The sequence below is a fragment of the Sturnira hondurensis genome, unplaced genomic scaffold, assembly GCF_014824575.4.
Source record: "Sturnira hondurensis isolate 20B ecotype Veracruz unplaced genomic scaffold, ASM1482457v3 Scaffold0018399, whole genome shotgun sequence".
Lineage (NCBI taxonomy): Eukaryota > Metazoa > Chordata > Mammalia > Chiroptera > Phyllostomidae > Sturnira > Sturnira hondurensis.
The window spans coordinates 414,072-441,175 of NW_028091030.1; the positions used below are offsets into that span (position 1 = coordinate 414,072).

The 27,104-nt window shown below is 49.3% G+C and overlaps 1 long non-coding RNA gene across 1 annotated transcript; it reads left to right on the forward strand.

Moving 5' to 3' along the window:
- The first annotated feature begins 11,218 nt into the window (after positions 1 to 11,218).
- LOC119002972 (uncharacterized) lies at positions 11,219 to 23,605 on the forward strand. Its single transcript, XR_005069847.1, has 2 exons — positions 11,219 to 11,483; positions 22,967 to 23,605. It is a non-coding gene; the product is annotated as an uncharacterized LOC119002972 (long non-coding RNA).
- The last annotated feature ends 3,499 nt before the right edge of the window (positions 23,606 to 27,104 follow it).

The window sequence follows — 27,104 nt, forward strand, 5'->3', positions numbered from 1 at the left end:
CTGGCCATTCTGAGTTGTACCTCTTTAAACAACTTTATACAACGTGGTTAATAGTCAGCCGCTTCTGAGCAAATGACTAACCCCTATACAAGGTTGACCCAATAGTTCGGGAATCACCTACTTGTTCTTGCTTCGCAGCATTGGGGTGGGGGGAGGTGGGAGTTGCCAACTAGGCATCTTGGCCAAGCGGTGTTCCTCTTTAAACACCTCCGATGGGATAGAAGGCGATAGAGGAAAAGGGGTAGAAATGGGGCCTTTACTAACCAGAGTCAGCAGGAGAGACAAGCTAAGGGCCGAGACCCAGGTGGCCATCAGAATCATCTAGAGGCATCCCCTGAAATAGCTCCAGGAACACAGGCTGAAATTTTAGAAGACTCGATACCTGCAGCAGTCATTGTGGTAGCCTTCAGTTCCCATGCACAACCATCCCTGTCCAGTCTCTAAGGCATCAAAAATGTTACGGCAATCTGCTGGGTTTTGGGCCTGTTTTCCCAGTATTTATGGAAACCAATAATTTTTAGGTAACTTGGGTTCATTTTCTTTGGGAAGACATGTAACAATAAATCAGTGTCCTTCCCTCTGGGACAATTCTTGAAACAGGGGTGGGAGGCTAGCCCCTTAAAAGAGATGCCCACCTAGGAGGGTAGGGTGAGCAAAGAATGCTGCCCAACACTATGCAGCCACAGAGGAAAAGGCGTTGAAGGGAGGTGCCTGGTTTCTCTGAAGCCCCAAGCTGTTTTATGCCCCCACACCTGGGGCCCAGGAGGCTGTAGGCATATCCGCCCTGCCTTGACTGCTCCCCTGGCCCCAGTGCATCAGCCCCAGCCTCTGGGAGGCTGTGGTAGGTTGTATTATTTCTCTAGATATTACCGTCCTTCCCCACTGGACCGACCCTGTGGAAAGATTATACTTCCTGCTCCATAGATGGCCAACTTTACCACATGACTTTCTGCGGCCAATGAAGCATGAATGAGCGTGACTAGGGCACTGTGGAGCAGAGCCCTTACATGACTCTGTTGTCTCTATTTTCCCTCTGCTTTTGAGACCCACCGGTCCCTCAAAGGGACTCCACCTTGACCTTTGGTTTCAGAATGAAGAGCGCATGGGCTGGGGCGACAGGCTCCTGGTGAACTGATCGTTTTAGCTCCTTGAGGAACACGTTGGGAGTCCCTGGTTACTGCAGCATAATGGAGCTCAAGCTGATCCTAGAGTCCCCAGAGCGGATTCCCGCAGCTTCTTCCCTCATTGCAGTGCCCTCCCCGTGACATGATCATTCATTGTCTTCTCCGTGGCTCCCCGAACTCCCCACCATCGGAGCCCATGTCATTTTAACTGAGTTTCTTCAGGGCCTCACACAAGGCATGGAATGCAGTGAAACCTCAAAAACCACGAATGAATAAATAAATGGTCAAAGGATCCTAACGCCCTGCACTGTCCTTTCCTCCCCAAGGAGTGTAGCCCTCTCCTGGAGCTCTTTGCACACCTGTACATAAATCTCGGTCTTCAAAGTGGTATCACCTGACAAGATCAACTCTAATCAAAGAATACGCTGCTGCTAAACTGTATGAAATGACTGTCCCGAGGAACAGGAATTTTGAGAGTGGCCCGGAAGGGAGAGAGCTTTCTGAAGACGTCCTCAAGTTTCTAATGCTAAGGGCCACCAGATTCAATACATCCGGTAGGCTGTAGCACAGAGACCAGGGGAAACTGAACCAGCTGCCCTCACTTCTCTTCCGGGGACGACACAGTGCGTCTGCCAGACAGTGCTGAAAAGCCCGAGCAGGCCAAGCTCTCACACAGTGGCTATCGCTGGAACCTGGAATGCTCAACGCCCAGAAGGCCAGCCCTGTGGCCTCTCGCCTGGTGAGAGGGCCGCATCCAGCATCAACCTCCAGCTGGGGAGAGGCGAAACAGCTCTCCCACGGTCCCTCCCTCAGAGTGAGCCCACCCCCTCTACTGCAGGGTGTTACCAAAGGGAGGTGTTACCTAAGTGTGATTTCTGAATACCTTCTGCTTTTCATAATATTTATTTTCTCACCCTTCCTCCCTCCGTGTGTCCAACACACACCGCCTTATCTTGGACCCTACGTCAGAAGCACTGAATCCTACCTGTGAGAGCCCGGGGCCAGGCCTTGCTGCCCAGTTACCAGGGGCAGCAATTGCGTCTTCTGGGTGATGAGCGGAACCAAACCACAATATTTATCCCCAGGGGCGGACACACGTGCTGGTGACCAGCCCCAGGAAGGGGGAAAGGAGCTGGTGTTTTGACTACTTCTTCGGCAGAGTTCCTGTTTGTTTTTCCACTGCCCTGTTCCAAGAGGGTGCACACGGAAGGGGCCTTGTGGACAGTCTGTCTGTTGCCCCACTACCCTCGCCATTCCCACCTGCTGCCAGCACCCATGTAGACTCTAGAGGTGGAGTGTGGGCCCCCAAAGGAAAGCACCCATTGAAAGTGATGGGCACTTTCAGTGCCCGGGGGGTTGGGGTGGGGCAACCAAGAGCAGGATGGACAGTGTCCGGTATGGACAGGGACTCAGGGGCTGGACCAGGTCCATCCTGACCTGGTGTGGGAGGCCTCGGACATTGCAGGTGGAGGTGGGTATGTGGGGTGGCTTGGTATGTCCACGTGTGGGCATGCACAAGGGGGTAACGCTGGGAGCTAATCCCCTGCCCCCACTGCCCCCACTGCCCCCATCCCCACCCTCAAACGCACGCTGCGGATTTCTGCCAGCACGAAGCAAAGTCACGAGCAGAGCCCGAGCAGCAGAGCGGTCAGGACATCATCAGTGCCGGGAGAGCACGCGCGCGTGGGTGGATGAATGGGGGGAGGTGTGCCCGCATCCGACTGCACCCCGCGCCTCCACCACCCTGCAGCTCTACTCCGCACCCCTGCTTCTCCTTGCTCCAAATCTAGAAAAACAAAACCGGGTGTCCCGGAGAGCCTTTAGAGGAGCTGGGAGGGGGCTTCCTGGCGCTGGGGGGTCCGCGTAGGCCCAGCGCCCACCCCTTCAGCCTGCCACACCACCTCCCCCCCTTCCCTCCCCTCGCTAGCTCCGGCTCTTCAGTCTCCGCGGCCCGCCCCCGCGCGGAGCGCTCAGGGAGGAGGTGGCGGGCGCAGCAGTGCGGGGGCAGCAGTGCCGGGCGGGGCGGGGCGGGAAGGAGGGAGGGGGGAGGAGGCACGCGGGCCGGGGCGGGCGTCGCGCTCCTACGCAGGCAGCGCGAGAGGGGATCCTGGGCTCAGGCCCCGCCCCCTCACGTGTCCGCAGCGCGGGGCCGCGTGCGGTCCGCGTGACCGACAGGCCCCGGCGGACCTCAGCCTCCGAAGCCGCGCGGCTTCCACGCGTGGGTGGGAGACCGCGGCGGCGGGGGCGGGCTGGTCTGGCAAGGCTGCCGGGAAGGCTGCTTCTGCAGGTGCACACCCCTCACCCCATCGCGGCCCCCCGGGCATCGGGAACCCCTGCCCGCTTGTGCCCTGGAGTCAGGGGTCTAGGTTGCCCGGTTCTGTGCCGGCCCGAGTTTGGAACGGGAGCGTGGAACTCCGGCCAGGGAGTGCTCCCTTCCCTAACCCCGTCGGCCCCTGCGTCTCGGAGGTGGCAGCGGGAGGCACAGAAGGGCCTCCTCCCCAGTGAAGAGGTGGTACTGGAAGCTTCACCCAAGCTTGGCTTGGGAGGGAAAGGGGGAGGGTCCCCACAGCACTGCTCAGCCTCCATTACTGCACCAGCCCCCCAGGCTTCCCAGCTTGGTGGGTCTCCTCTGCCACATTGAGTGGCCACCATATTCGGAGTTTGTTTGAGTAAGGGGGCCCGTGGCATTGAGCCTGGGCCCAGCTCCCTGCTCAACACAGAGTAAGAACCTGACGTCTTCGTCCTCCCTGCGTCAGTGACCTCATTGACTCGCGCTCCCCGGCCCCACCCCCTTCCTGGAGTGGCGGAGCATGGGGACAGCATCGGTGAGCAATGGAGGCCGAAGACGGGACAACCACCAAATTCAGTGTCCACAGCAACAGAGGAGGAAACCTATCATCAGTGCCTTCGCATTGTGTCCTTAAGTGACCCATGTCCTTGCAAGGTGACAGGTGCTGAGAGAGTCCACAGCCCTGTTGCTGTCTTGAAACTCGTGTCTCACTGGTTGATGTTTCCAATGGCTGGTGAAGCGAAGTGGACACTGCTGAAGGGAAGCACTAGAGTTGAAGCCCCTAAAGTAAGTAAAGTGTCTTCAGGGAAAGTGACAAATACGGTGTGGCACGGAGCCTGGGGAGCAAGGGGCCAGGGAAGCCAGGTCCATGCTGGAGGAGGGGCAGGGCTGTGAGTTGGCCAGGGGGAGGGCACTGAATGTGACTCAGGCCCACTTTCCTGTCTCCCCGTTGGAAATCATGGGCTTGCTGTGCTCTCTTGAACGTCAGTTATATTCCCTGGAGCACAGGTGGCAAACACAAGGCCTGTGGGCCGAATCCGGCCCTGCACCTTGTTTTATCTGGCCCAGCACCTTGTTTCTACCTGGCAGCAGCTCCAAGCTCTCGCTTAACTATTAAGGAGTGGTTACATTTATAGTCCTAAAATTACATGTGGTCCTTTGAAGGCAACCTAGAGGCTGGTGTGGCCCTCTGGTGAGAATGAGTTTGACACCCTTGCCCTAAAGCAAAGGTAGTTAATTCCCGAAGACAGTGTCATGAAAGGCAAAACCTATGTATGTCCAGATCTCAATGTGTTCATTTCTGGGCTGGCCAAGGAATGGGAAGAGGGAGGGAGCCTGGGAAATGTGTCCCCTTTGACCATGTGTCCCCATGTCAGTTTATCTGGACAACTGCCCTTCTACCGTTGGCTCTTCAGGAGGCCGCTTGGCTCTTAACACTCACTTTGTTAGGTCTGTGTGAGGATGGTCAATATAAGTGAATGCCTATTGAGTGCCAGATACTGGAGAAAACAAAAAAAGTGCCAGGTAAGGTCCTTGACGGGATAGGGTTTATATCTCATGGGGGGACATCCTATATTATTGAAATACATACTTAAGGAAATGTGAGTGGGTATATGAGATTAAGAGCCAATGTGAGTGGGATAGATAAGTGCTTTCATAGAACAGAGAGAGCAATAGAGGCCAAGGAGCCAGAGTAGAATGAGGAGGATTTGAATAAATGGGCAGGAGCTGGGGAAGGCACCTAGGCGCCGAGGGAACTATGTAAACAAAAGCAGAAGGGAAGGTGTGGTTAAGGCCAGCCCACTGGTCGTGAACAAGGCTAGTTTGGCTGGAACAAAAGATTCAGGATCAGGGAAGGTCGATGAATGGATCTACTGAGGCCCGAAGCAGAAGCTTCTGGATTCCCCTGCAGCCCCACATTGCCCAGTACTCTCTGCGGCTGAGCTCTGATCTGAGAAAACCCTCCTTAGAAACACACAGTGGCTGTGCTTTGGGATAGTGGCCCAAACAGTGCTGTGGCACCCCAGGCCCTTTACGATTGATCCCAAACCTACCTGTCCAGCCCAACCTCCGGTCTCCCCTTTCAAACCAGCCATGGTCCACAGTTCCCCGCGACATGCCTTCTGTTTTCCCTTTGGTGCCTTCACTCGCATGTTCTTCCCTTTCCTTGGAGCGTCTTCTCCCTCCCCCTCCCTGCCCACTCATCCTTGAAGACACACACAGCTCAAGTGCCAGCTCATCCTTCAGCCAGATGTAATTTTCATCTGAGTTCCCACAACAACTTGGCACTTCACTCTCTATGGTTTTTTCCCCCTTCCATTCTATGTCACATTCTGGATATGTAGTGGCATCAACTTTCCGAGTAGGTAGCACTAATTCAACCACGTCTTGCCGCCTCCATCACTGACAGCCTAGGCCAAGCCACTCACATCTCTTGCCTGGACTGCAGTGATGGCCTCCTTCGCAGTCTCGTTGCTTTTGCTCTTGCTCTCTTCGGTCGGTTCTCCACACAGCAGCAAGAGTGATCCTGTAGAAACGGAAGTCAGATCCAACCACCCTGCACTGGTTTCCCCATCATACTCAGATGTAACTCAGGATGACCATGACATTAGGCACCTCTGTCATCTGGCCCCATCAACCTCTCATATGCGCACTAAGCTCTCGCCACTCTGGCTTTCTGCCTATTTCTAGGCTATTCCATTTTTGCCTCAGAGCCTTTGCTCTTGGTGGTCCCATAGAATTTACACAGTTCACACCTTCACTTCGTGTCTCTCGGCAAATACCTTCTCCTTGGAGGAATGTTCCCTGACTGCCTTATCCAGAATAGGCTTTCCTGCCAGTCACTCTCCATGTCCTCACTCATCTGAGCCATGTTATGTTTATTTGGTTGGTTATTTATTTTTAGAGCGAGGAGAGGGAGGTAGAAAGAGGAAGAGAGAAACATGGATGTGAGAAAAACATCAATCGGTTGCCTCTCATATGCACCCAACCGGGGCCAAAACTGCAACCCAGGCATGTGTCCTGGTGGGGAATCGAACCAGTGACTTTTTGCTTCACAGTACGACACTCGATCAACTGAACTATACCAGTCAGGGCACTTGGGTTATTTATTGCCCATCACTGTCATGAAACAGTATGCTTTGTGAGATCAGGAAACTGTCTGATGTAGAACAGTGCTTTCTCACACATAGTAGGTGCTCAATTTGTTAAATGACTAAATGAGCGAACAAATCTTAACTGTGTCACTCAGCCATAAGCTCCTTGAGGTCAGTCACCATGCTATATACATTTGGGTCCCCAACTCCTAGTTACTTACACATAAGTCCACAAAAATGCTTGATGGGGGAATTTCCGATTCTGGAGAGAGTATCTCTAATTTTTTTCCCCTATTACTATGACTACACCTGTTTAGAAGACATCAGGAAATGGTCCTTACCTATTCTTCAAGGATGTCCTCATCACATTGATCCCCAGAAGGTTCACCAGATCACTGTTTCACCATTAATTGTTGTGACACGATTTTTTAAAATAAAATAGAACAAATGAAATATCAAAGTGCATTGTAAGTTGTAAAGTTAAGTATTACTATCTTTCAGTTTATGTGTGTGTGTGTGTGTATCTTCAGGTCATGATATAAAATGAATATTTTATTTTGGGCCATGGTTCAGAAACTTTGAAAGTTTCTAGGGGCATCATAGGAAGCCATCTGTGGACTGCATATTTATATTATTAATAGTTAAATAGCTAACAGTTTGTTAATTCTGTCCTAGGCATTGTGTTACACACATTCACATACATTATCTAGTACAGTCCTTGTAACGTTTTAAGTGTAAGGTGCTATTATTATCATTCCTGTTTTACAGAGGAGCAAACTGAGGCTTAGAGGCATTAAGTAACTTGCCCATGATCACAAAGCTGGTAAACAGCTGAGCTGCCCGTCCACTTTCAGAGCTCTCCTTAACCACTGCTCTGCAGTATCTTTGTAGCATCTATTCTTTGATTTCATGTACTTGACTAAAAAAAGCTCACTTTGTTGTTACCTGTATGTAAAGTAAACACTACTTACCCAGCATTCCAACAGAAGACTTTTTTAGGTAGCCAGCAGGAGCTAATGACACACATGCATCCAGGGACTTTTGTCCTGGTGAAGAGTTTCATACACTGAGAGACCAAGATTTGCCGGTCTAAACGCACTGAAACTCACACACAGAACTTAGAGGAGGCTGGGACTGTAGCCGTTACAGGAAGGCCACTGACAGCAGCTGTGGCTTTCAGCAGAGGGACAGAGCCACAGACAATCCATAGCTTGTCAGGGAGGGAGATGAGGGACTAAGCACCCTGCCATGCCCTCCCCCATCCTCAGTTTCCCTGCCAGGGTCCTTCGTAGGCTGAGCCAGGGATGAAGAGTGTGTTAATGAAGTCCATAGAGGTCAGCCTCTCCGAGCACAGAAGAGAGAGGTGAGAGTGTCAAGTGGATCTGGAGGGGCACACGGAGTCTCCCCAGCTCCCTGTGCTTCATGTGCGGATGGACAAGAATTGCCAGGGCCTAGGAATGCTGAGCCTTGGCTCCTTCAGTACTTGACGGCTCTCCACAAGTCTCACCTCTCCGCGAAGGACAAGATCCGAACAGGCCAAGTGGGACATTGTGCAGTCTTGGGCCACGTTGCAAGCCCCTCCCTTGGCCCTCTCTATTCAGTGGCTGCCAAGTGAGGAAAACCAGGCCAGGAAAAGGACCGCCCCCCCCCCATACACCTAGGCATCTGCAGCTCTGCCAGCTCCTGGGCATCTTTTTCCATGATCTAATCATGGACCAGGTCAGTGGGTCTTTATATAGGCTGGAGATGTGACCATATGAGTGGCAGAAATTTATTCCTGCCAGGATTTTGCGCACTTCAGAGCTGAAAGCCCCTGGGGGAAGGAAGCAGAGAAGCAGGGCAAACAGTGAAGGGGGGGGGCAGTGTGTAAGAGGGAAGGAAGAGAATGCAGCCTTCCTTCTAAAGGTGTGTTACTGCTGTGTACACTCTCCCAGCCTATGCAGACGAATGCGTGGCTGCAATTGTGGCTAAAATATGAATGAATGTGGTTGGATGCAGGTGCATGAATGACTCTAGGTTTCTGTGAATGAATGCATTTGTGATGAAGGGTGTATGGAAGCCCCTGTAAGCCTGGGTGCTGGTTTGCAGGTGTCTGGCTGGCTGGAAGCACCCACTGATCAGTGTCTTTGCCAAAATCCATTAAGTGCTGGGTTGTGGGGGGGCGTGCCCTCGGTCTTCCCACCACACCTCCCTTTGCTGCTGCGGCTGCGGCAGCAGGAACTGCTGGCCATTGCCTTGTCCTCCCCGATCCCTCAGAGGAGAAGGGGTAGCAGGCAAGGGAAACCACATGGCCAGTCTGTCATCAGTTAGAGTTTCCTCCAAACACCAGACATTGTCCTTAGATAAACTCTTGCCCCACAGCCTCCTGTGTTACCCTCAGTGCTCCTCCTTGGGACTGAGCAAGGGGCAGATGTGTAGGAGCTGGGGATGATTTTCTCTGCCTTCCGTGCCCCTGACCTGCTAGCCTGGTGTGATAGAATCATGGCACGGACGTTCCTTGTCTGAAAATGTTGAGGTCAACAAGATCTTAACCAGGTCTCTCTCTCAACTCCATTTCAGGGAATGGAACAAAGGCTCATTCATTTTAGGAAACAGTGATAAGCACAAATCATTGAGTGATTATGAACCTGACCTTGTAGGTGCATCAAGAAAAGGAAAATTCAGGCCCTCTTAATTTTGAGTCATGATTTAAATATATCTTGTGCTCTCCTTGCCTCCACCCAAGGCCCCCACATCCCTTGTCATCCTAGTGGCCTCCAAGAGGGCCCCTGTACACAGTGGCTCTAATTAGTCCCCTCATTAATAGTCTCAGCAGAGGCCAAAGACTGAATGGGTCAGAGAAACCAAATTCTTTTGTCTCCCAGAGGCACAAGTTCAGCACATTGAGAAGAGTGGGTAAGGGAGAGAGGGTGGGAAGTAGGAATGTAAGAAATAAAGACTATACAAAATTATTATAAACTGCCTCCCCTGGAAAGAGAAAGATCCCCCATTTCCTGAACGCTTTGAGAGTGGAGGATATCACCCACCTGGCTTCCATGGGGGATGTACTTTCTATATTCACGTATATAATTCAAAGATATATATGTATATATGTATATATATATATATATATACATACATATATATATATATATATATATATGAGTATGGTTGTAAAATGTGCCGATTAAAGCTGTATTGTTAGGTGAAGGGGGTGGTTGCTCCTCTATACAAAGCAGATTTTTAAATAAATGCGGATGTTAACAATGCAATCTGATTATCAGATGGCATATTTAAATCCCCCAGTTTAAACCTAATCCCATTTTGGTGGGCTGCTATGCCTTTTCTGCCAAGCAGCCATGAGAGGAAGAAAGATCCAGAGCCTCTGCTTATGAATGTACTGTGTCTGCTCAGTGTGAATGTGCTGGTACTTTGTGTTTGTATGAATGGGGGTTGCTTGTGCTGGTCAGAGGCCACGTGAGACACGTGGGGTGGGAATTACAGCCCAAAAAGATGAATTGGAAAACCATGAAACAGAAAAGTGTGAATGGCATGAATCTCGTTATGGCACCTCCTCTCCTTCATTACCTACCAACATCAGGCACGCTTGTTTTATTAAAATTAATTATTGGCTTTGCAAATATCAATAGATCAATATCTGTATTTGTGTTCCACCCTTCACCAGACCACACTGCTAAAACCAGAAAGCTGCAACACAAAAGATACTGCAGTCAGCTCAAGCAGGGGTTATTTTTAGATCAGAAAAAAGAAGGGAAAGAAAAAAAAGAAGCAGTTCTGGGTTTGCAATCTAATTTGGTCCCTTTTCTTAAGGAGAAAAAAAATCCCATCAATGGCATTTTCCATACAATCTGATTTCTATTTGGCTCCTAGAAAAAGAAGAGATGGAGGGCTGAAAATTCTGGAGTTTTATGGTTGATTCCAGCTAGTAGCCTTTCTTCACCAGGCTCCAACTGAATTAATTTGATACTATTTTTGAAAGTCAGTGTTTCTAAGGGAGACCTAATGACGCACTGACGTCAATGCAGGTCAATAGCACACACCGCTGGAACTGGGCGTGCTACACCGAGCCAGAGCTGGAGCCTTTTCAAACAGCCCCAACTCTGCAAATATCCCAGCTTTGCTGGGGGGAGGGAGGCGACCGGGTTTTGTAAGCTTTGAGACCCCTCCCCACAATTCCCCCTGACAAAATTCCCCCTTCAAAATTGATGCATGTTTTCCGGATGCAAAAAAAAAAAGAGAGAAGAAAATCCAAGCAGATATAATCAAACGCACCGCAGTTTTTTAAAAATAGATAAAATAGAAATCATACCTGTCAAAGGAACCATATGTGATCTGCGAGCGCGCACACACACATTTACGTTCATAATGCAATGCATATCTTTAGGGTTTGTCTATAAATAGACCCCGAGAGTGAGTGCCTCGGGACTTAGTCCCCAAACGGGGTTTTTGAACGTGGGTGAGGAGTTCTTTGCTCGGATCGGTTACTCAGGAGGTGCCTGAATGTGTGGGGGTGGGAGCGGGGGAGGGGGCTGCCGCCGCCTCCTCTCCTCCTCTCCTCCTCTCCTCCGCCTGTCCCCCTCCTTCCTTCTCTGTCTCTCTCCTTCTCCCTTCCCGCTCACCTCCCGCTCTTCTGCCTCTATCCCTTTCTCGTTTCCCCTCTTTCTCTCTTCTCCCTCTCTCAGCCTACCCCTCCCTCTTTCTTTCTCCCCCTCCCGCTCTCCCTCCCTCTCTCCTCCCTCTCCCACCAAGTCTGGCACTGAACGCGAACTGTTTTGCTTTGCTCCGGGAAGAGTGCAGACATAACGTGAAATCCCGAGCTTTTTGCGTGGTGCATTGAAACGCTTCCTTATTTATATTACCCTCGTTCCCTCACCTCTTCCACCCCCTCACCAGTCCTTCCAAATTTCCCTAGTAATCTGTGTAAAGCGTGCGGAGGGGAAAACATTTGCACAAAAAGTGAAGGAGCTCGCCAAGGTAGGTTATACCATGCACTGTCTTGTGTTTGGCTTTTGCAAAGTTTATGATGTCAGTTGGTGAATGTTTGGAGAAGTAGATCGGTGTGACTGGCCATGATTACTGTCTTTTTCATTGAACACGTATATTTGTACAAATTGCCTAGACTTCTTGAGCAGGCTTTCCCGGGCCGTGTGTGAGAGGGCTTTGCAGGAGGCATGCCAGCTGGAAGGCAACCCTGGGCGGTAGACCGGGGAGGGGGTGCTGCCCCCCCCCCCCGCAGTGTTCTGTGGTGTAGGGGTGGTGGGAGGGTGGAGGGGGATTCTGTGGTGGGCAAGTGTTTCTTCCACTCTCATGTTTTGGATTGATTCTCATTCACCAAGTGTCTTCATTCTTGTAATTATTTGGCTTTATGAAGTCAAAGCAAAGTGGAGGAGTGTGAGGAGGTATAAAGAGGCAGAGCCCGGCGGTGGTGACAGTAGCGGTAATATTTCTTGCATAAAGAATTTAATCTCTCTTCCCACTGTTTGGAGGAAATGCCAAGTCTTGAGTGGGGGCAAGCAAAACAATTTTTTAAAAAATCCCTATTAAGGGGTAAAATGAAATTAAAGGAAAAAAAATACATTTCCATTGCAAGAGCAAAAACTGCTACAGCTCACAACCACCTGTAGAGGGAAATCTTTATGCATGGTTTCTCAGGGCCGGTTGCACAGAGCAAACCGCTTGAACAGGCGCCTGGCAAACTTTGCAGCTTGAAGAGCAGCTGAACTCCGCAGGGTGGAGGGTTAAAATCATGGGGGCGGGTGGCAGAGCAGGAGGGAAAGGTGGGTAAGCGGCCAGGGGCTCTCACAGTCTGGGGAGCTGCGGGGCGGGCCTCCTTGCTTCTGGAGGTTGGTATGAAGATGGCTCAGCTTGAAGGGGAGAAGCTAAATGGGTGTGGGAGCTTGCAGGGTATTTGGGGGGAGGGGGGCGTTCTATGAGGCCGGGGATTGTATGGTGCCTGGTGCCATGTGGAGATGGGGAGATCAGAGGCCAGTTTTTCCAGCGGGGCCCTGGTTTCTCTGTTGCCGCACAAACGCAAGGTGGTTATCAACAAGTGTCCCCCCCCCCCCCCGCCCAGAAGATTAGTTTTGACAGAGACTTCAAGGGGTTCTTTAATCTGGGCAAATCCACCAGGGCTTTATTATGTGTAGCAAAGAGAGTCCTTCTTTGTTAGCAAGGAGCTTGGGGAAGAGAGGTGGAGGGATTGAAAGTGGGGGATTTTGAACATCCGCCATTTGACCTTGGAGGCCAGAGTTCAAATCCTCTAGGGGGTTTAAAAGGTATTGTCCCCCCTTCTCTTGCCCTGCATCCTTCATCCTGAGCTTTCGATTTAACGGGGGAAATTTACCCCCAGTGAGGGCCAGATTTCGTCACTGGGAATTCCGTGTATGAGAGCAGGATTTTTTTTTTTTTAATCTACGGAAGCAGGCAGCACTCTCTGCTGTAGTACTGTTTTTTTTCCCCCTGCAAATGATCTCTAGGAAAGCTGAATCACATCCACTCTGAAGAGCAGCCACTTCTGGAAGGTAGAATACAAGTCTCTTTGGAGGGGGAATACCCCCCTTCTAATGGGCCTTTAAAGATATAGGTGGGGGCATCATTTGCATGCCTGGTTAAAATGCATTTGGAAATACAGAGAAGGTAAAGGCAGTGGTTCTTCGGATGGGGCTGGTGGTAGTGAAGACCACCTGGATGGGAATGTGATTCTGAAGGACTAAGTTGCAGCTTTTTCCTCCAACAGGGTTATCAAATGGACATGAATCTTTTTCAGCAAGGGTGGTGGTAGGAGAATTTGGGAGGGTGCTTGGAAATGAGAACCAACATGCTGTTGTCATGGTTCCAGAGCTAGAGTAACCCCAAGGCAAGGATTGCACAGAATGGGATCGGAGGCGGGATGGGCACAGCCTGGCACGAAGCCTGCTGCCGTTGCAACGTGCTGTCCCACTAAAAACAGCAGCGTGGCTCGCAGCTCCATCCTCGCGGACCTGTTGGTGTGGAGTAAAGCCAGGACAGCATGGCTGGCATGTCCCGTCCACGTCACTTACGGTCCTAGTTCTGGGGGTGGCACCCTCATTTTTGTATGCAGTGGAGGAGGTGGGGACAGTCTCACAGCCTAGGAGGCGATAGGGTCACTTGTGTTGTGACCCTCTGAAAGAAGTTGTTTCTGCTCTTTACCTGAGTCAACAAGTGTTTGTCTCCTATTGACACGAAAGAGAGGAAAGTGGTTACGAGAAAAATCGGGTCCTGGAACTAGTCCTCCATAGTCCCTCCAACCTGTCAGTCTCGCGCTCTACTCTTAGCTGTGGTCTCCTGAGGAGCCAAATTCCAGGACACCATTTCCACACTCACTTTGACTGTGTCTCACGTCCGTCAGCCAGCCCCCGAGATCCACGTAAAAATACCTCTCTCAGGTTCACCCAGGTGCCCAAGCCCACATCACATGCAAATATACATATGCAGTACACACACATATGTGTACGGCAAGACCACCTGGATGGGAATGTGATTCTGAAGCACTCTTGTGAAGGACGTATGTGTGTGTGCGCAGAGTTCTCTCCACTTCTGAGCTCATGAGCTACAAACAAGAGTGGACCCTCTTCATCTGTGAAGTCCGAAGATGCCGGTGGAGAAATGCCACATCCAGTTTGGGGGTGGGTCTGATGTCCCTGAGTGTATGTGGTGAACCTGAATTTGCCTTGGGTTTCCTCACGTTCACTCAGGAGTATCAGTTTCCCCTTCACTCGCCGTTGGAAAGCATTCCTGCAAGCTGATGGCTACCTACCTATGCGAAGAGTGGAGTCCACCTTGTCCCTTCTCCTGTCCCTTCGCCCTTGGCTGAGCTCCAGTGCTGCCCCTTCCCTTTTTCAACAGAAAAAGAAGGATAAGACCAGGGCCAGCTATGTAATTCACAAGCCTAGTATAGTGACAGTGGAGGGTCCCTTGTTCAAAACACAGGAAAAAGTGCCATTAAAGATACTAAGGTTTTTTTTCTTTGACTATCTCTCTCAACTTGTGATTTTTTCTTTTAACAAAATTTGCTGTTTAATATCATGCTAGATAAAAATTTTAATTATTAGCATGAACTTTACCACTCACCTTTATGTTGTGCAATGATAGTTTCAAATGCAAACAGTGACTCATTTAATTCATTTGCAGAATCACTGAAACTACACAATTGGTATTTCATAGATCATACATGCATATATATTTTGTTCTTACCAGAACATTGGGAACATTGAAAAAAATGAACTCAAACTGCCTTTACGGTATTTCACTTCTTTGTGCGCACGTTCTACCAGCACTCTCTGACTTCGACTTGCTGATGAATAAGGAAGGACTGAAAGGAAAAGGAGCTATGGGTTGCTTTATCTTTCCCTGTCCTTCCATGTCATCATTTTCAGCATAGATGGTTGGCAAATGCAGGGAAGAGACACTAGTCAGAGATGATATGATAGGGCTCCTTGGTCATTAGTATTTGATAGAATCCCACAGCTGCCTTTCTGCTTTCAAAGTAGGTTTTGGTTCAAACAGCATGACCTGTAGGCATGGTCAGTGCCCTACTTACTTACCTTTGACTTGCTTTGAGTCTCACTGAGCTCCATGGAAATCCTCTACTCTTAGGGTACTACGGGGGCAGCAAGGAACGGTGAACATGCATAGCGGGCATATTTTCTCTACTCAGGCATTTTTCCACAGACTTTACTTATGGAACACAAGTTCAAACAGAAAGTTATTAAGAATCTCAAGACAATGACAGCAGAGTATTAAACCAGGCACAAGGCCCTTCTGAGCACGGGGCCACGTGTACTACACAGGAAACGTTCCTGGGCAGGAGGAGGTAAGAAGTAACCCAGATCCCAGACTGGGAACCCTGTGGCTCATCTTCCTTCATCAAGAGAACCATCCATCGGCAGCAAGAAACTTCAGCAAGCCTCCATTTTTGATCCGTTGGTGTTTTCTTTACTCCACTCGGTGAGTATTCTGCCACTTCCTGGGGATCGTGTCACAGCTCTGAAGAAGTCATTCACCCGTGTATCCCTTCTGGGCCTGCTGAAGCCTTGGGTTGGAGCCCAGGTCTTAGAAATTACGCGTCCAATCCCTACCCATCACTTTCGAGCCGGCTCCGTGAAGCAGACCCTCTGCTTGGTGTGTCCTTAGGCCCCGCCATCTACAAATAAAGAAAATAATGTTTAAACTTGCTTCGTGAATAATTGTATTAATTATTTAGCACTTACTGCTATCAGGTATCATTTGTCTCGCCACTGCTCTGATGTCTGCCCAGGAGTCTGCTCTGATTTACTGCCCAGAAATGACTTTGGCAGTAAATTCAATGATGCTGATGCGGGGGAAGTTGCACCTGAGGCTCAAAGGGTCAAGAAGAAGACAGTCCTATATTCCTGATAGACCCCATGGAAAGGGACTCTTTCCTGTTTTCATCAACTACCTTCTAAAGAGTAAAGCTAAAGGACACCTCCAAAATGTGAGGTGGACTACTGTGGAAACAGGGTGGCATTGCAAACGCATCCAACCTAGAGAACGAAGACACTGCTGACCCTCTGTCCTTGGTTCAGGGAGTTTGAGAGTTGCATTTCTTAGACTTAGTCTAGTTTTTCATTCTTGCCTTGTCCTGAAGATGACAACAACACTGTTTTAAATATTCAGCTTGAACTAAGCGACTGATAATACCTAGAGAAATAGGGAAAGGAATTACTCTTATTTTTTGTGTGTGTAACCTTTACAAGACACAGACGGTGATGCAGTGACAGCCCAGTTAGCGGACTGGAAGATCAATGAATAACTGTTGACTGTGTGTGTGAGCCTAGCACAGTGCTGGACCCGTGGTGGGTGGTGCATAAATGCTAGCTGACTGAGCATGTCTCATTCCTGTGGCAACACGTCACAAAGAGCCGTGGGTTTGGCATCAAACCACGTAGATTTAGGCAACCAAGTGAATATATGATTTGGGGCAAATTATTCAGCTTCTTTGTGACCTGCTTACTTTGCCCACACAATTGGAATATTTATCTACCCCTTTGAGAATGAAATGAGAAGTGAGGTGACTTATCCAAAGACACTCTGGAGGGCTCTTCATACGTGATTCATGTGTTTGTGTATATGTGTGTGCACAGAGGCAGATGTTAAAATTTTTAAATTTTTCATGTCACTCAGCAATACAGGTAGTCATAGGTCTTTCGTGGTCTGGACTTTCACAGTGTTCTGAGTGCAGTTTGATGGCGAGTCGTTTAGGCTTTGCAACTAAAGAAGCCTGAAGTTAAATCTCAGCTCCTTTAATTTGGTTGGTTATGTGCCTTTTGACAAGTTATTTCAGTTCTTGAAGTCTCAGGGTATTTTGTTTGTTTTTTTAATTTTATTTATTTATCTCTTTTTTTTAGAGAGGAAGGGAAGGAGAGAGAGAGAAATATCAATGTATGGTTGCCTCTCGTGAGTCCCCTGCTGGGAACTGGCCTGCAACCCAGGCATGTGCCCTGACTGGGAATCGAACCACAGTTGTTTGGTTTGCAGGCCCAAGCTCAATCCACTGAGCTACACCAGCCAGGGCAGAAGTGTCCGTTTTTTGAAACTTAAAAATGAGAGTAATAATAGCACCTACCTCAAAGACTTAGCATGATTCATTGAGTTTTTTTGCAAAGAGCTTGACACAGTGCCTGGCACATACCAAATGGCCGATACATTACTATTTTTATTGGCATTTTATGATTGTTATACCTCTGGCTATTCATGGGCCAAAGGAAGCATCAGAAACGTGACCTGGGAGCATCTTTTAATAGCATATTGAGGAGTGGCATTTCCACCATATGCCTTTCTTTCCCAGGTAGATTCTTCCTTTTCCGAAGCTGATAGAGTCACTCTTAGACCTTTTCATACTCACAGGGACTCTTGGGAGATGCTAAGTAGAACCTGTCTTTCCCCTCTGCACCCTACTACAAGCCAGAGGAACTGTTCTCCATTGACCCTGCCAAGCCAAGAACAAGCCTGGGAAACTGCTAGAGCTCTCACTTCGGCTCAAAGCCCGTAAACCCTTCCCCCACTGCCCCAGCAGCCTCCAGTTTTGAAAGGGGAGGCCTCCTGGTAATGAGAAAGGGACCAGGTCAAGGCTTATCACAGTCTGGACCTCAAGACTTAGGGTAAGAAGATCGCTGGCATTTTGACTCACTGGGGTCTAGAAAGAAGGCAAGACTCCTTCTTTCCACTTCTTTCCGAGGTGTTCCAGATCCACCTCGGACACTGTGAGGGTCCCTCGGCCATTCCTTGGAGGCCATTAGGACGATCTACGCATCCAGATCTTGTGTTTCAATGACCTTGTTTCCACGTGGAGAACAGAAGAAAGAGACCCCTTACCTGGACCCCAAGGCCTCATCAAAATTGGGAGCTCAACAAAAATTTATCGAGGGTTCACTAGACAGCAGGCCATATACTAGGTTCTGAAAATCTGGGAATAACTAGGATGCGGCTCCTGCTTGCCACTCACAGTGCCGTGCAGGTGAAAGCGGCCATTAGAAGCTCATGTTCTGCTTTGGGGAAGACTCTTTCCAACTCTGGGTTGTTTTTTTTTTAACCCTTGTCTGACCAATAAGCCAGTACAGGTTCTGTGGCTCTAACTTAGTGAACTTAGGTGATTCATTGGCTTCATCCCTGAAACAAGGGGACCCGCATCAACCCGCTCCATAATGTGCGCAATCTCCTAACTGCTCTGCAGATCAACTTGAGTAATTCTCATCCTTAAGGAGCTCCTCAGGCTCATGGAGGAGTGGCATGCTTGAGATGAAGGTACTGTTGTCACGGTCTTCTTCTACAGCCTTGGGGTGGAGTGGTCAGTGGTTGCTCAGGCCTCAGGCAACAGGTTGCTCTGGGCCCGTTAGCCCCCAGGATGTCCAGCATGCATGGGCCATCCACATCAAATACACACTGGACTGAATGTGGATCTCTTTTCATTCAGGGCCTATGTCGGCCCCCTGGCACCACCTTAAAGATCCTTCCATTAAGACAAGAGAATCTAGCACAGAGCTCAGAGTAGGAGCCAGACAGCCTGGATGAAAATCTTGCCTACTCAAGTAGCTCTGAGATCTTGTAACCTGTTCAAGTTCAGTAACCTGTTTCCTCAACTATAAGATGGGAATAACAACAGTCCTCGCCTCCTAAGGTTATGATGAGGAATGCATATAAATGAATGCATATAAAGTGCTCAGGACACTCCCTGACATACAAGTGCCAGTAAATGCTTGCTATTACTATGAGTGTTTCCCCATTTTTTAGGCATCTCTGTCCCTAACACCCTGCCCTCCTGGGAGAGTGATGTTCATTTGCAGGGGATTTCAGGAAAAACATGCTCTGTAACTAGTTTGGCTCTGAAGGGCTTTTAGCAGGATGCAAATGAAGCAAGATGCAGCAGGATGAAGGTCGTCCTTGCTGAGGGCTTGGCGCATCCCCACCAGGGCCTGGAAGTAAACCAGACCACAAATCCCTGATCAGAGGGAACTCCTCATAGGCATGGGCCCCAGAGCCAGTCCAAACATTAGTGATTCTCCTGAGTTACTGTTCAGCCCAAAGTTTTGTTTTGCTTTGTAACCAAACATTTCAAACCAGTTGGAGCCTGTATATGTGCTAATACTGGTGGCTCCGAGCAGCAAGGTATTCCATAAACCACAACATTCGGTGTCAGCCCTAGAGGTGAGGGAATGAGAGGACAAGCCAGGACAGGCCTGGGTCTGAGTCCTCTCTTCCTCCTATAGCCAGTGTTTCCCTGGCTCTTCAAACAGCGTTCAGTAGCCCCCTTGTGTTTTCCTTTTCCTCAGCAGAACCCCACCTTCTCCCGGGCAGCCTCCCTCTCTTGACTTCAGGAAGTGGAGGATGAATAGGAGCAGCCCAGCTCATGGGTGACTGAGGCAGGGTCCCTGCCATCTCTGGTGAAAGAGAAGCACCTCCTGTGATGTTAGCTGTACAGCCTCTGCCTTCCCTACCTGGTCTCGTCCCCTGTGTCAAAGGGGCCGTCTCAGCCCCACGTCGATGCAGACAGCCCAGCAAAGTCACGTATCAGGGCAGATGCATCCATGGTTTGAGATCCGCTGGTAAAATCCATCACCTACCCAGCACCACTGATTATTTCCAATGGCAGTTCCCAAAGAGACTTATTTTCAGACATGAGACCTAAATAATTTTCCTCTAGAACTAGCTCCCCAGCTGTCTGTCTTCCAGCTCATCCCCAAATTAAGAAAGTCCAATACATTTTCCAAAGATGGAATGAGTCCCTTTTGTTCTCTGTGGCTTGGCCAGGTGTCCAAAGGGATTATCTTAGAGAAGAAAAGGGAGGTAAACTGCTTCATCCTGGTGGTGGTGAATCCTCCTGGGACAATGGAATGAGAAGGAACCTCACGTGTCTCCATGGGTCCTGGCTGGGACTGGACAAGGGGTGGCCCCTGCCCAGGTTTCCCTCATTCTTGGAAACGTTTCCTAATACTGAAGGGAACTCCACCAATGTCTGTGGTGGAGAGCCCAGCTACAGCCCAGAGAGGGGCTGTCCTGTGTTTCAGAATACCAGCTACCATACTTACCAGCTTTTTGACTTAGGGCAGTTTATTTAAGCTCTCTAAGCCCTAGCTTTTCAACTTGAAAAATGGATATTGTAAGTAGACCCATTTTACTGAGTTGCTATAGGAACTGAGTGGAATAATGTCGACATACTTCTTAGTGGAGTACCCGAGGCTGGTAAATACCCCATAAGTACTATCATGCCAGCAAAAGGAGGTGGAGAAAAGTTCTCATATGTTTTAAACCTTCCCGATAGCAAGTCCTTGCCTTATTTGGGGCTCCTCCTGAGCTATGTATCACCCTATAAGTAGGTGAGGCGTAGAGCCCCTGGGGGACCCTAAAGGAAACGAGGCCACTTCTAATCAGAATCAGAGTGTGAGCAAATGTTAATTATAAGAAAGCCTGGAAAGATCTCCCTCCATCTCTTGGGGCTCCTACTGTTGCATTGATTAACTGTGAGCCAGAACAGAAGTATGAGAAGAAAGGGTTTGCGCCCCCTGGTTGACCCAAGGAATCCGAGGAGAGAAGGAGCTGTGGACGCACAGGGCTCAGCGCCTCGAGTCCATGTTGCCACTGCTGGGCAGCCGTTTTAGCTCTCGTATCAGAGAGAAATGCGATGTCCAGTGTCTGGTTTCTCAGATGCGGTTCAAGGATCCAAGAGCTGGCAACGACTATTTCCTCCTAACAGTATCCAGGTTCCAGGCCTTATAACAAGTTTATAACAAGGTCCTTTGACGACTATGACATAGGTATTTGTGGGGAGAGGGTGACTAGAAAGCTGGAGCTTGCTCAGAATTGCAAGAAGAGTTAGCTTCGAAGCCTCAGCCCCATATCTGGGATCAGCCAGGATAGGACCTGTTTTGTCCCAGTTTGGAAACTGGAGCCCAAAAGTTGAACCTTGGCATGGGACTCAAGCTGCCTCTGAAGTTCAAGAACCCCTGGGTGCTCTGAAAGCAGGGCTGGACCCAGGTCTTTTGCTGAGGTCGCCAGTTTTCTCATAGAGAAAAAGTCCGTGGCCTTGGGGCAGAGAAATGAAGAGCAGTGGACCACAGAGAGCAGTTCTACTCTGGAGCTCCCTCTACTGGCTCTTTGGTAGAAATTCCAAAGCAGACATTCTGCCCTGCCCTGTGGGGATCAACCTGATGCGTCTGAGCAGCTAGGTGCCTTGAGCCGAGGAGAAAATCAGGTATCCTGAGGCACCAAGGAAGATGAAACTCCAGAGGCTTGTTTCTTCTGCCGTCTTCAAAATTTCATCTAGTACTGACTGGGTGCCAACACAGTGCTAAGCATCTTATTCAAGGGCTTTACAAATGAGGCAGCCCAGAACTGAAGCAATTACGTTCCTGACATCACCAGAGGCTAGCAGACCACGTTCACGACCCTCATTGTTCTTAGGATTCTCCTGAGAGAGAACTCAGGAGAAGCAAGGACCAAGGGACGAAGTGAAGTCGGAAGCAACACTTGCTCTCGTCACCTAACACGAGTAGACCGTGCTGGCTCTGGATTGCGCCATAGAAACCCCACCCGCAGGATGACATGGAAATGCTTGTCCACTCTGTGCTTCCACTGTGATGCCCAGGCGGAGGAAAGAGTCACTACCACAGTGGCTGAGAAGAATTTCCATTGCAAAGTCACACTGAATTGTGAGTTTTGTCCCTGAATTGTTCCTGAATTGTGGGACATGTTCACACTTGCGTTTTTAAAAATAAAATCCTGTGAGGTGGGTAGGGCGGGGGGCAGGACACACTGGTTTTCCGACGAGCACTGAAGATGTCGAGCGACGTGTTCCAGGTTTTGGTTAGGAGCAAATGGCAAAGGCAAGTCCAGAATCTTCACTCTCAGCTTAACTGCTGACTTTCTGGTTGGTGTTGCTCGAAACTGAGTTCTACATGGTTTTGTTTGTTTGCTTTGTTTTTGAACTTCAGAAGATAAGGATTGTGAAACTACCTCCCTGACTCACTTACAGATCTTGCCCCGAGTCCCTCCTTTCCCTGTTTCGGGTTGGTTCACAACCGAGGCCCCTTGATGCTGAGTCATTTGGGAATTAGGAATTCACACACACCACTTCTCTCTTTAAGGTTTTAAGGCTGGTTCCTTAGAGCCTGCATTTTAAAGGTGATATGTGGGGGCCCCCCAGGTCCCTGGGGGGTCCCGTCTGTTATCTCAACTCTCCTGTACCATGCAAAGATGTGATCCTTTTCACACAGATAACCCGAAAGCATTGATTAATTCACATTGATTCTTCCTGGGGATTTGAGATATAGGTAAGCCGTAGGATCCCCAGTCCTGGTTGGGTTGGGTGCTGGTCTCCAGTGTCACTGCTGGGTCTATTACACAATGGGACAGCAGCCACTCCAGATTTTACCTAGCACCCCACCCCACCTCAACTCAAGATCTTCTACTAGCTTCCTTCTTCCCTAGAGGCAGGGTGATATCATAATGGGGTCAGGATGGTTCCTGCTGTTGGTAACACAGTGGATGCAAGAGGGGCTTTCTGCAGAGCCTTCTGAGCAACTGGGCCATCCCTGTCCTAAACAGAGTGGTTGGGTTAAAAATATGTGTCCATAACGGAACCTCCTGGCTCCCAACAACCAGTGGAAGCAGCTGTCTCTCTGGTTTGACCTGTTAATACCACAAACTCTACTTTGCCAGAAGTGTGACTTCTTGATGCACAGTTGGTCCAGACCTGCCAATTTGGAGTGAACTCTTACTGGCCACCTGCTGGTAAGGCTGGGCATCTTTACCCAACGGTAGCCTTGAGCATCTGTCTCTCTTCCCTGACACCCCCAGGGAAGCCAAAATGATGCCTCTGAAGGAGGGGAGGGGAGAGCCTGGCACTGAACGCTCACAGGGAACTGTGAGTGATGGAATGTAGATTGCTGACACCATATCCCTTTCATTCTTGCTTGTTGTAGGAGCGCCAACGACCAGGAGGAGACCAGATGAGGTTTCAAAGCAGTCCTCAAACACCCAGGACACACCTCACCCTTTGCCTCGTGCTTTCTGCAATGTTGCTGCTCACATTCATCTTCCTATTAACCCTCACCATAATTACCCCTTCCTGTCCACCATCTTTCCTCCATTCACTGCCCACTGAGTTCTTTCTCCCAGGTGCCCCTCTCATGGGCAGTGCCTTTGCTCTCTGTTTGGCAAGTTCCCCTCTTGAGTTTTACCCAGGTGGCTAACATTACCTCCCTCCCTCCTACCATTGTCTTGTGCCAGACTCAGCCCAACACCCAGCCCCCTGGTCAGGAAAGGGACAGCAAATCTTACTTCTTCCCAAAGGCAGTTGTAAGACTTTGCTAGAGCAGGGACCCTCAAGGCAGGTACCCAAGGTATCTGAGTGTGATGTAACTGAAACCAGATGGAAAGACCACAAAGCCCTTAATCCCATCAGATGTAGTGAAAGAGCTTACTCCTGACTTTCTGGAGTGATTGAGAATGTGGGGGTAGGAGGAGAGAAAGAGAATGGTCCTCAGAATTGGAATGCCCCTCCACGCAGGATGGAATCATCTCAATTTCCCCCCCTCCAATTAAATTTGCATTTCATTCTACCACATTGTGATGGCTTCACTCTAAACATGTTCATTTGAGACTCAAGGCTTTGCTTCATGGTTTCTGAGCCACAGGTTCCGGGATGGTGAGGTAAGTGACCTTTGGCAGCACTGTCTAGGGTGATGTGCAGTGACCTTGGAAGCCCAGTGCTGATGAGCCAGATCCACCCTGTTAGGATGTAAGATCTGTCCTCTGTTGGTTCCTATTGACTCAGGTGCCTTTCAGGCCAGCCAGCCTCACAGTGTTAATCTAAATCTCCACAAAATAAAACAGACCCCCCAGGATTAAAACAAATTGGAATTGGTTGAGGTCACAGTGCTTTCTTTTCCAAAGACAATCACTACAAAAAAAAGTGTGGTTCTCAGGAAACCCACTACACAGAGAAAGTGCATTTTCTCTCCCCACATCTATTTCCACTTTTAGAGGTCAACTAGAACTAATGACAGATGCCAGGTTTTCACAGGTGAGCTGAAGTTCTCTCTTCTCACGACAAGGTTCAGAACTAATCGTTATTTAACTCATAGCCTTGCCAATAAGTACAAAACACTGGCCATCCAAGCAGATACCTTAGTTCATTCTACCTCTGTTCTACAGCCTATATTTATTGGGGGTAGGAATTAAAGGATAGGCCATGATTTACTGTTGGCCTATCAGATAGAGTGGCCCAAGCCTAGAAGACCAGCAGCTACTTTCAAGGCTGACTTGAGAGTGAAAACATAAAAAGTTCAGGTAATTCAGACCCACCAGACCTCCCCTCATGAATTTGTGATTGAGCCGTCCCTGCCCACTGAATTCAGGAAAGGCAGACAACTATCCACCAACCACCAGATTAAGGCCAAGCTCATGCAACTGTCTGGAAGCACCCCTCAGGTGGTTCTTTTCTCCCCATGGGCCATGCTTTACAAGCTTGGATCTTTTTTTTAATTTAGCTTATGCTACACTAAAGCATGCTGGCATCCCGAGTCCCACCCCACCCCTGCTCCTTCAGCCTCAGCCCCCTATCATGTGCTTGCTCTGGCTTCCTTGTCTTTGCTTAGATCCTCGCCATGAAACCCACTCTAGATACTCCTGGGTGACCCTCTAGGTCCCCATTCTCCCAAGTGTGCCTTCCACCAACAAGGCAAGGGAGAAACTATCATCTGGTTCTCCGAGGCGTCCAGCAGTTAATAGTGATGTAGGGAGGGGAGGAAGGCATTTGAAGGAGCTTGCTCCTTGATAACGGAGGTGTGCAGAGGGCAGATACTGTCTTCACTATTCTGGAGTGGAACATTGCCGTTCTTTCAGGTAGATAGAGAGTTGAGACTTTTGAGTACTGATGGCAACGAAAAAGGGAGAGGGGTGAAATTCTAGTCCCTTTGCTGTAGCATGCAAGTGGTCCGGTAAAACATCATTCTCAAACTCGTAAATACGCTGCTTTAAGCAATGTTTCCCAAGATGGAATGCACCTCTGGGTCAGGGTAAGTGGCGAAAACATGTGTAATAGGGGAGGGCATCGTGGGATAGCTTGTATTATCAAGCTGTGGTGCAACCCCCCCCCCCCCCCCCCGTGCCCCCGGCTTTGCCCCTCCGNTTGCAGAATCGAAATGATCAGGGGTGCCAGCTTCTAAAGGGGTGAAGGAGGGCTCATGACCAGCCAAACAACATGCACATTCGCTGCTGTTCTCACCTCGGGACAACCTTCTTAGGAGCTGGCCTAGGGAGTTCCGAGCTCCTCCTTGGTGCCGGTGCCGCTAAGGGGCTTCCTCGGGGAGGATGGAGACACAGTGGGGTGCAACAGCCCGAATGTGCGTGATGTTCACGGCAACTGCGATCCACACCGGCTGGCTTTGGGCAAATCTGTTGAGTTGTGGATGAGCCGGGGCTTTCCTAGGTAGAGGATGAAGGGTGTCTCTTCTCAGGAGGAGAGCCTCGTGGGAGGGGAGGGGGGTGATGTCTATTGGTTAAAGGGCTCCTTAAAAGGAAGAACTCAGTTTCATTATTCAGGCCACTGCTGAGAAGGTCCCAGACATCTCTGATCCCAGATGATGGAGCCTAGAGCTGAAATGTAAAAGATAAGATAGAGGCAATGTGATACAGTGGTATGGGCGTAAGTATTGAAGGCACAAAGACCCGAATTTGATTAGATTCCTAATTGTACAAAGTGAAGCTCTAAGACTTTTGGATAAGTCATTTAAACTATCTGTTATCTACTTTCTTAACTTTAAGATGGGAAAATCATAACTATCTTTTGATGTGATCTCTGTGCTCTACAACGCAAATAGGGTAGGTGACATTATTAAAATGATACCCATAGAATTGGTCATTTATGTAAAAGCACAGGGTCTAGCACATAGTAGGTTCTCAGAGACTGCTGGTTTATTTTCCTCCTACCCCATCCCTCACTTAGGCCAAATAGTTCTGCTCCCTGATGGAGACACCTTTAGGTGAAAAGAAGTATCTTCCTTAGACTTCTTCCCAGAGAGACTGCTGGTTGATTAACTGGCGCCAGGTTGCTTTCCTCCTCCAAACCCAGTATTTTAACTCCTGGCATTTTTCTTGGTGCTTGGAGAGGAGGCAGAGACACAGGTGGGACATTCCTGGGATCCACTGGCCCTGAAAGAGAAGAGACTCGGTTCTTTTCAAGGGCTTGGGGACAACAGCCTACCCCTACAGGCCCTCTGTGGGAGTATTAGGGAAAGCAAGTCCTCTTCATGCTCGGGATGCCCAGGAATCGGGTGACAGTGCAGAAGTCGAGTTGGACAGGTTCTGCGTTGGTCTGTTAATTCCCTTGGCCCTGAGCTTGACTGCTCCAACAAGAACTGGGCATCACAGCCCTTAGCAAAGAATGGTGGGACAGCTCAGAAAGCCAATGTCACCAGCTCCAGTTCAGGCAAGGGCCAAAGGATCTGAGTACAGAGTATGAAAAACAGAGATGTCTCTGTAGGCCTTTCTGCAAGTGTTTCTGCTAAGTGTCCTAGGTACCTCTCCACCCACCCCCCTCCGCTCCAGCCCCAGCCCTTCCTCCCATCTAACCACTCAGCTTGATTACTATAGCAAGATGGGGGCCAGGCAGAGGGGCCTCTTCTTGGGGTGGCGGTGGGTAGGCAGAGATGTTGGGTCCACCTGGTGGCCAAGGTTCTGTTAGTATAATTTAGGCTACTGACCTCAAAGCTTTGAGATGCAGAGTCTTCTATTTCTTACTCTGCCTCATTTGTTAGGGCTAGATTCGGGCATTCCTAACAGCTGTTAGGGAACCCCAAAGTGATCTTAAATGAACCTGCCTTGGTTCCAACAGCAGACACAATAGCAACCAAGCACCAAAGAAAGCAGGTCACATTATTCTAAATGGCCTCTTCTCTACATAGTTGATGTGGTTATATGTTTTCTGTGAGTGTGAACTCATGCTTACACACACCTAGTCTCATCTCTCTAAAAGCACACCTACTCTGTGCCTTTAAAAAAACCATGTTTAGCCTGCCATTTGCATTAATTCCAGAAGAGTGCATTGAAATGCTGCTG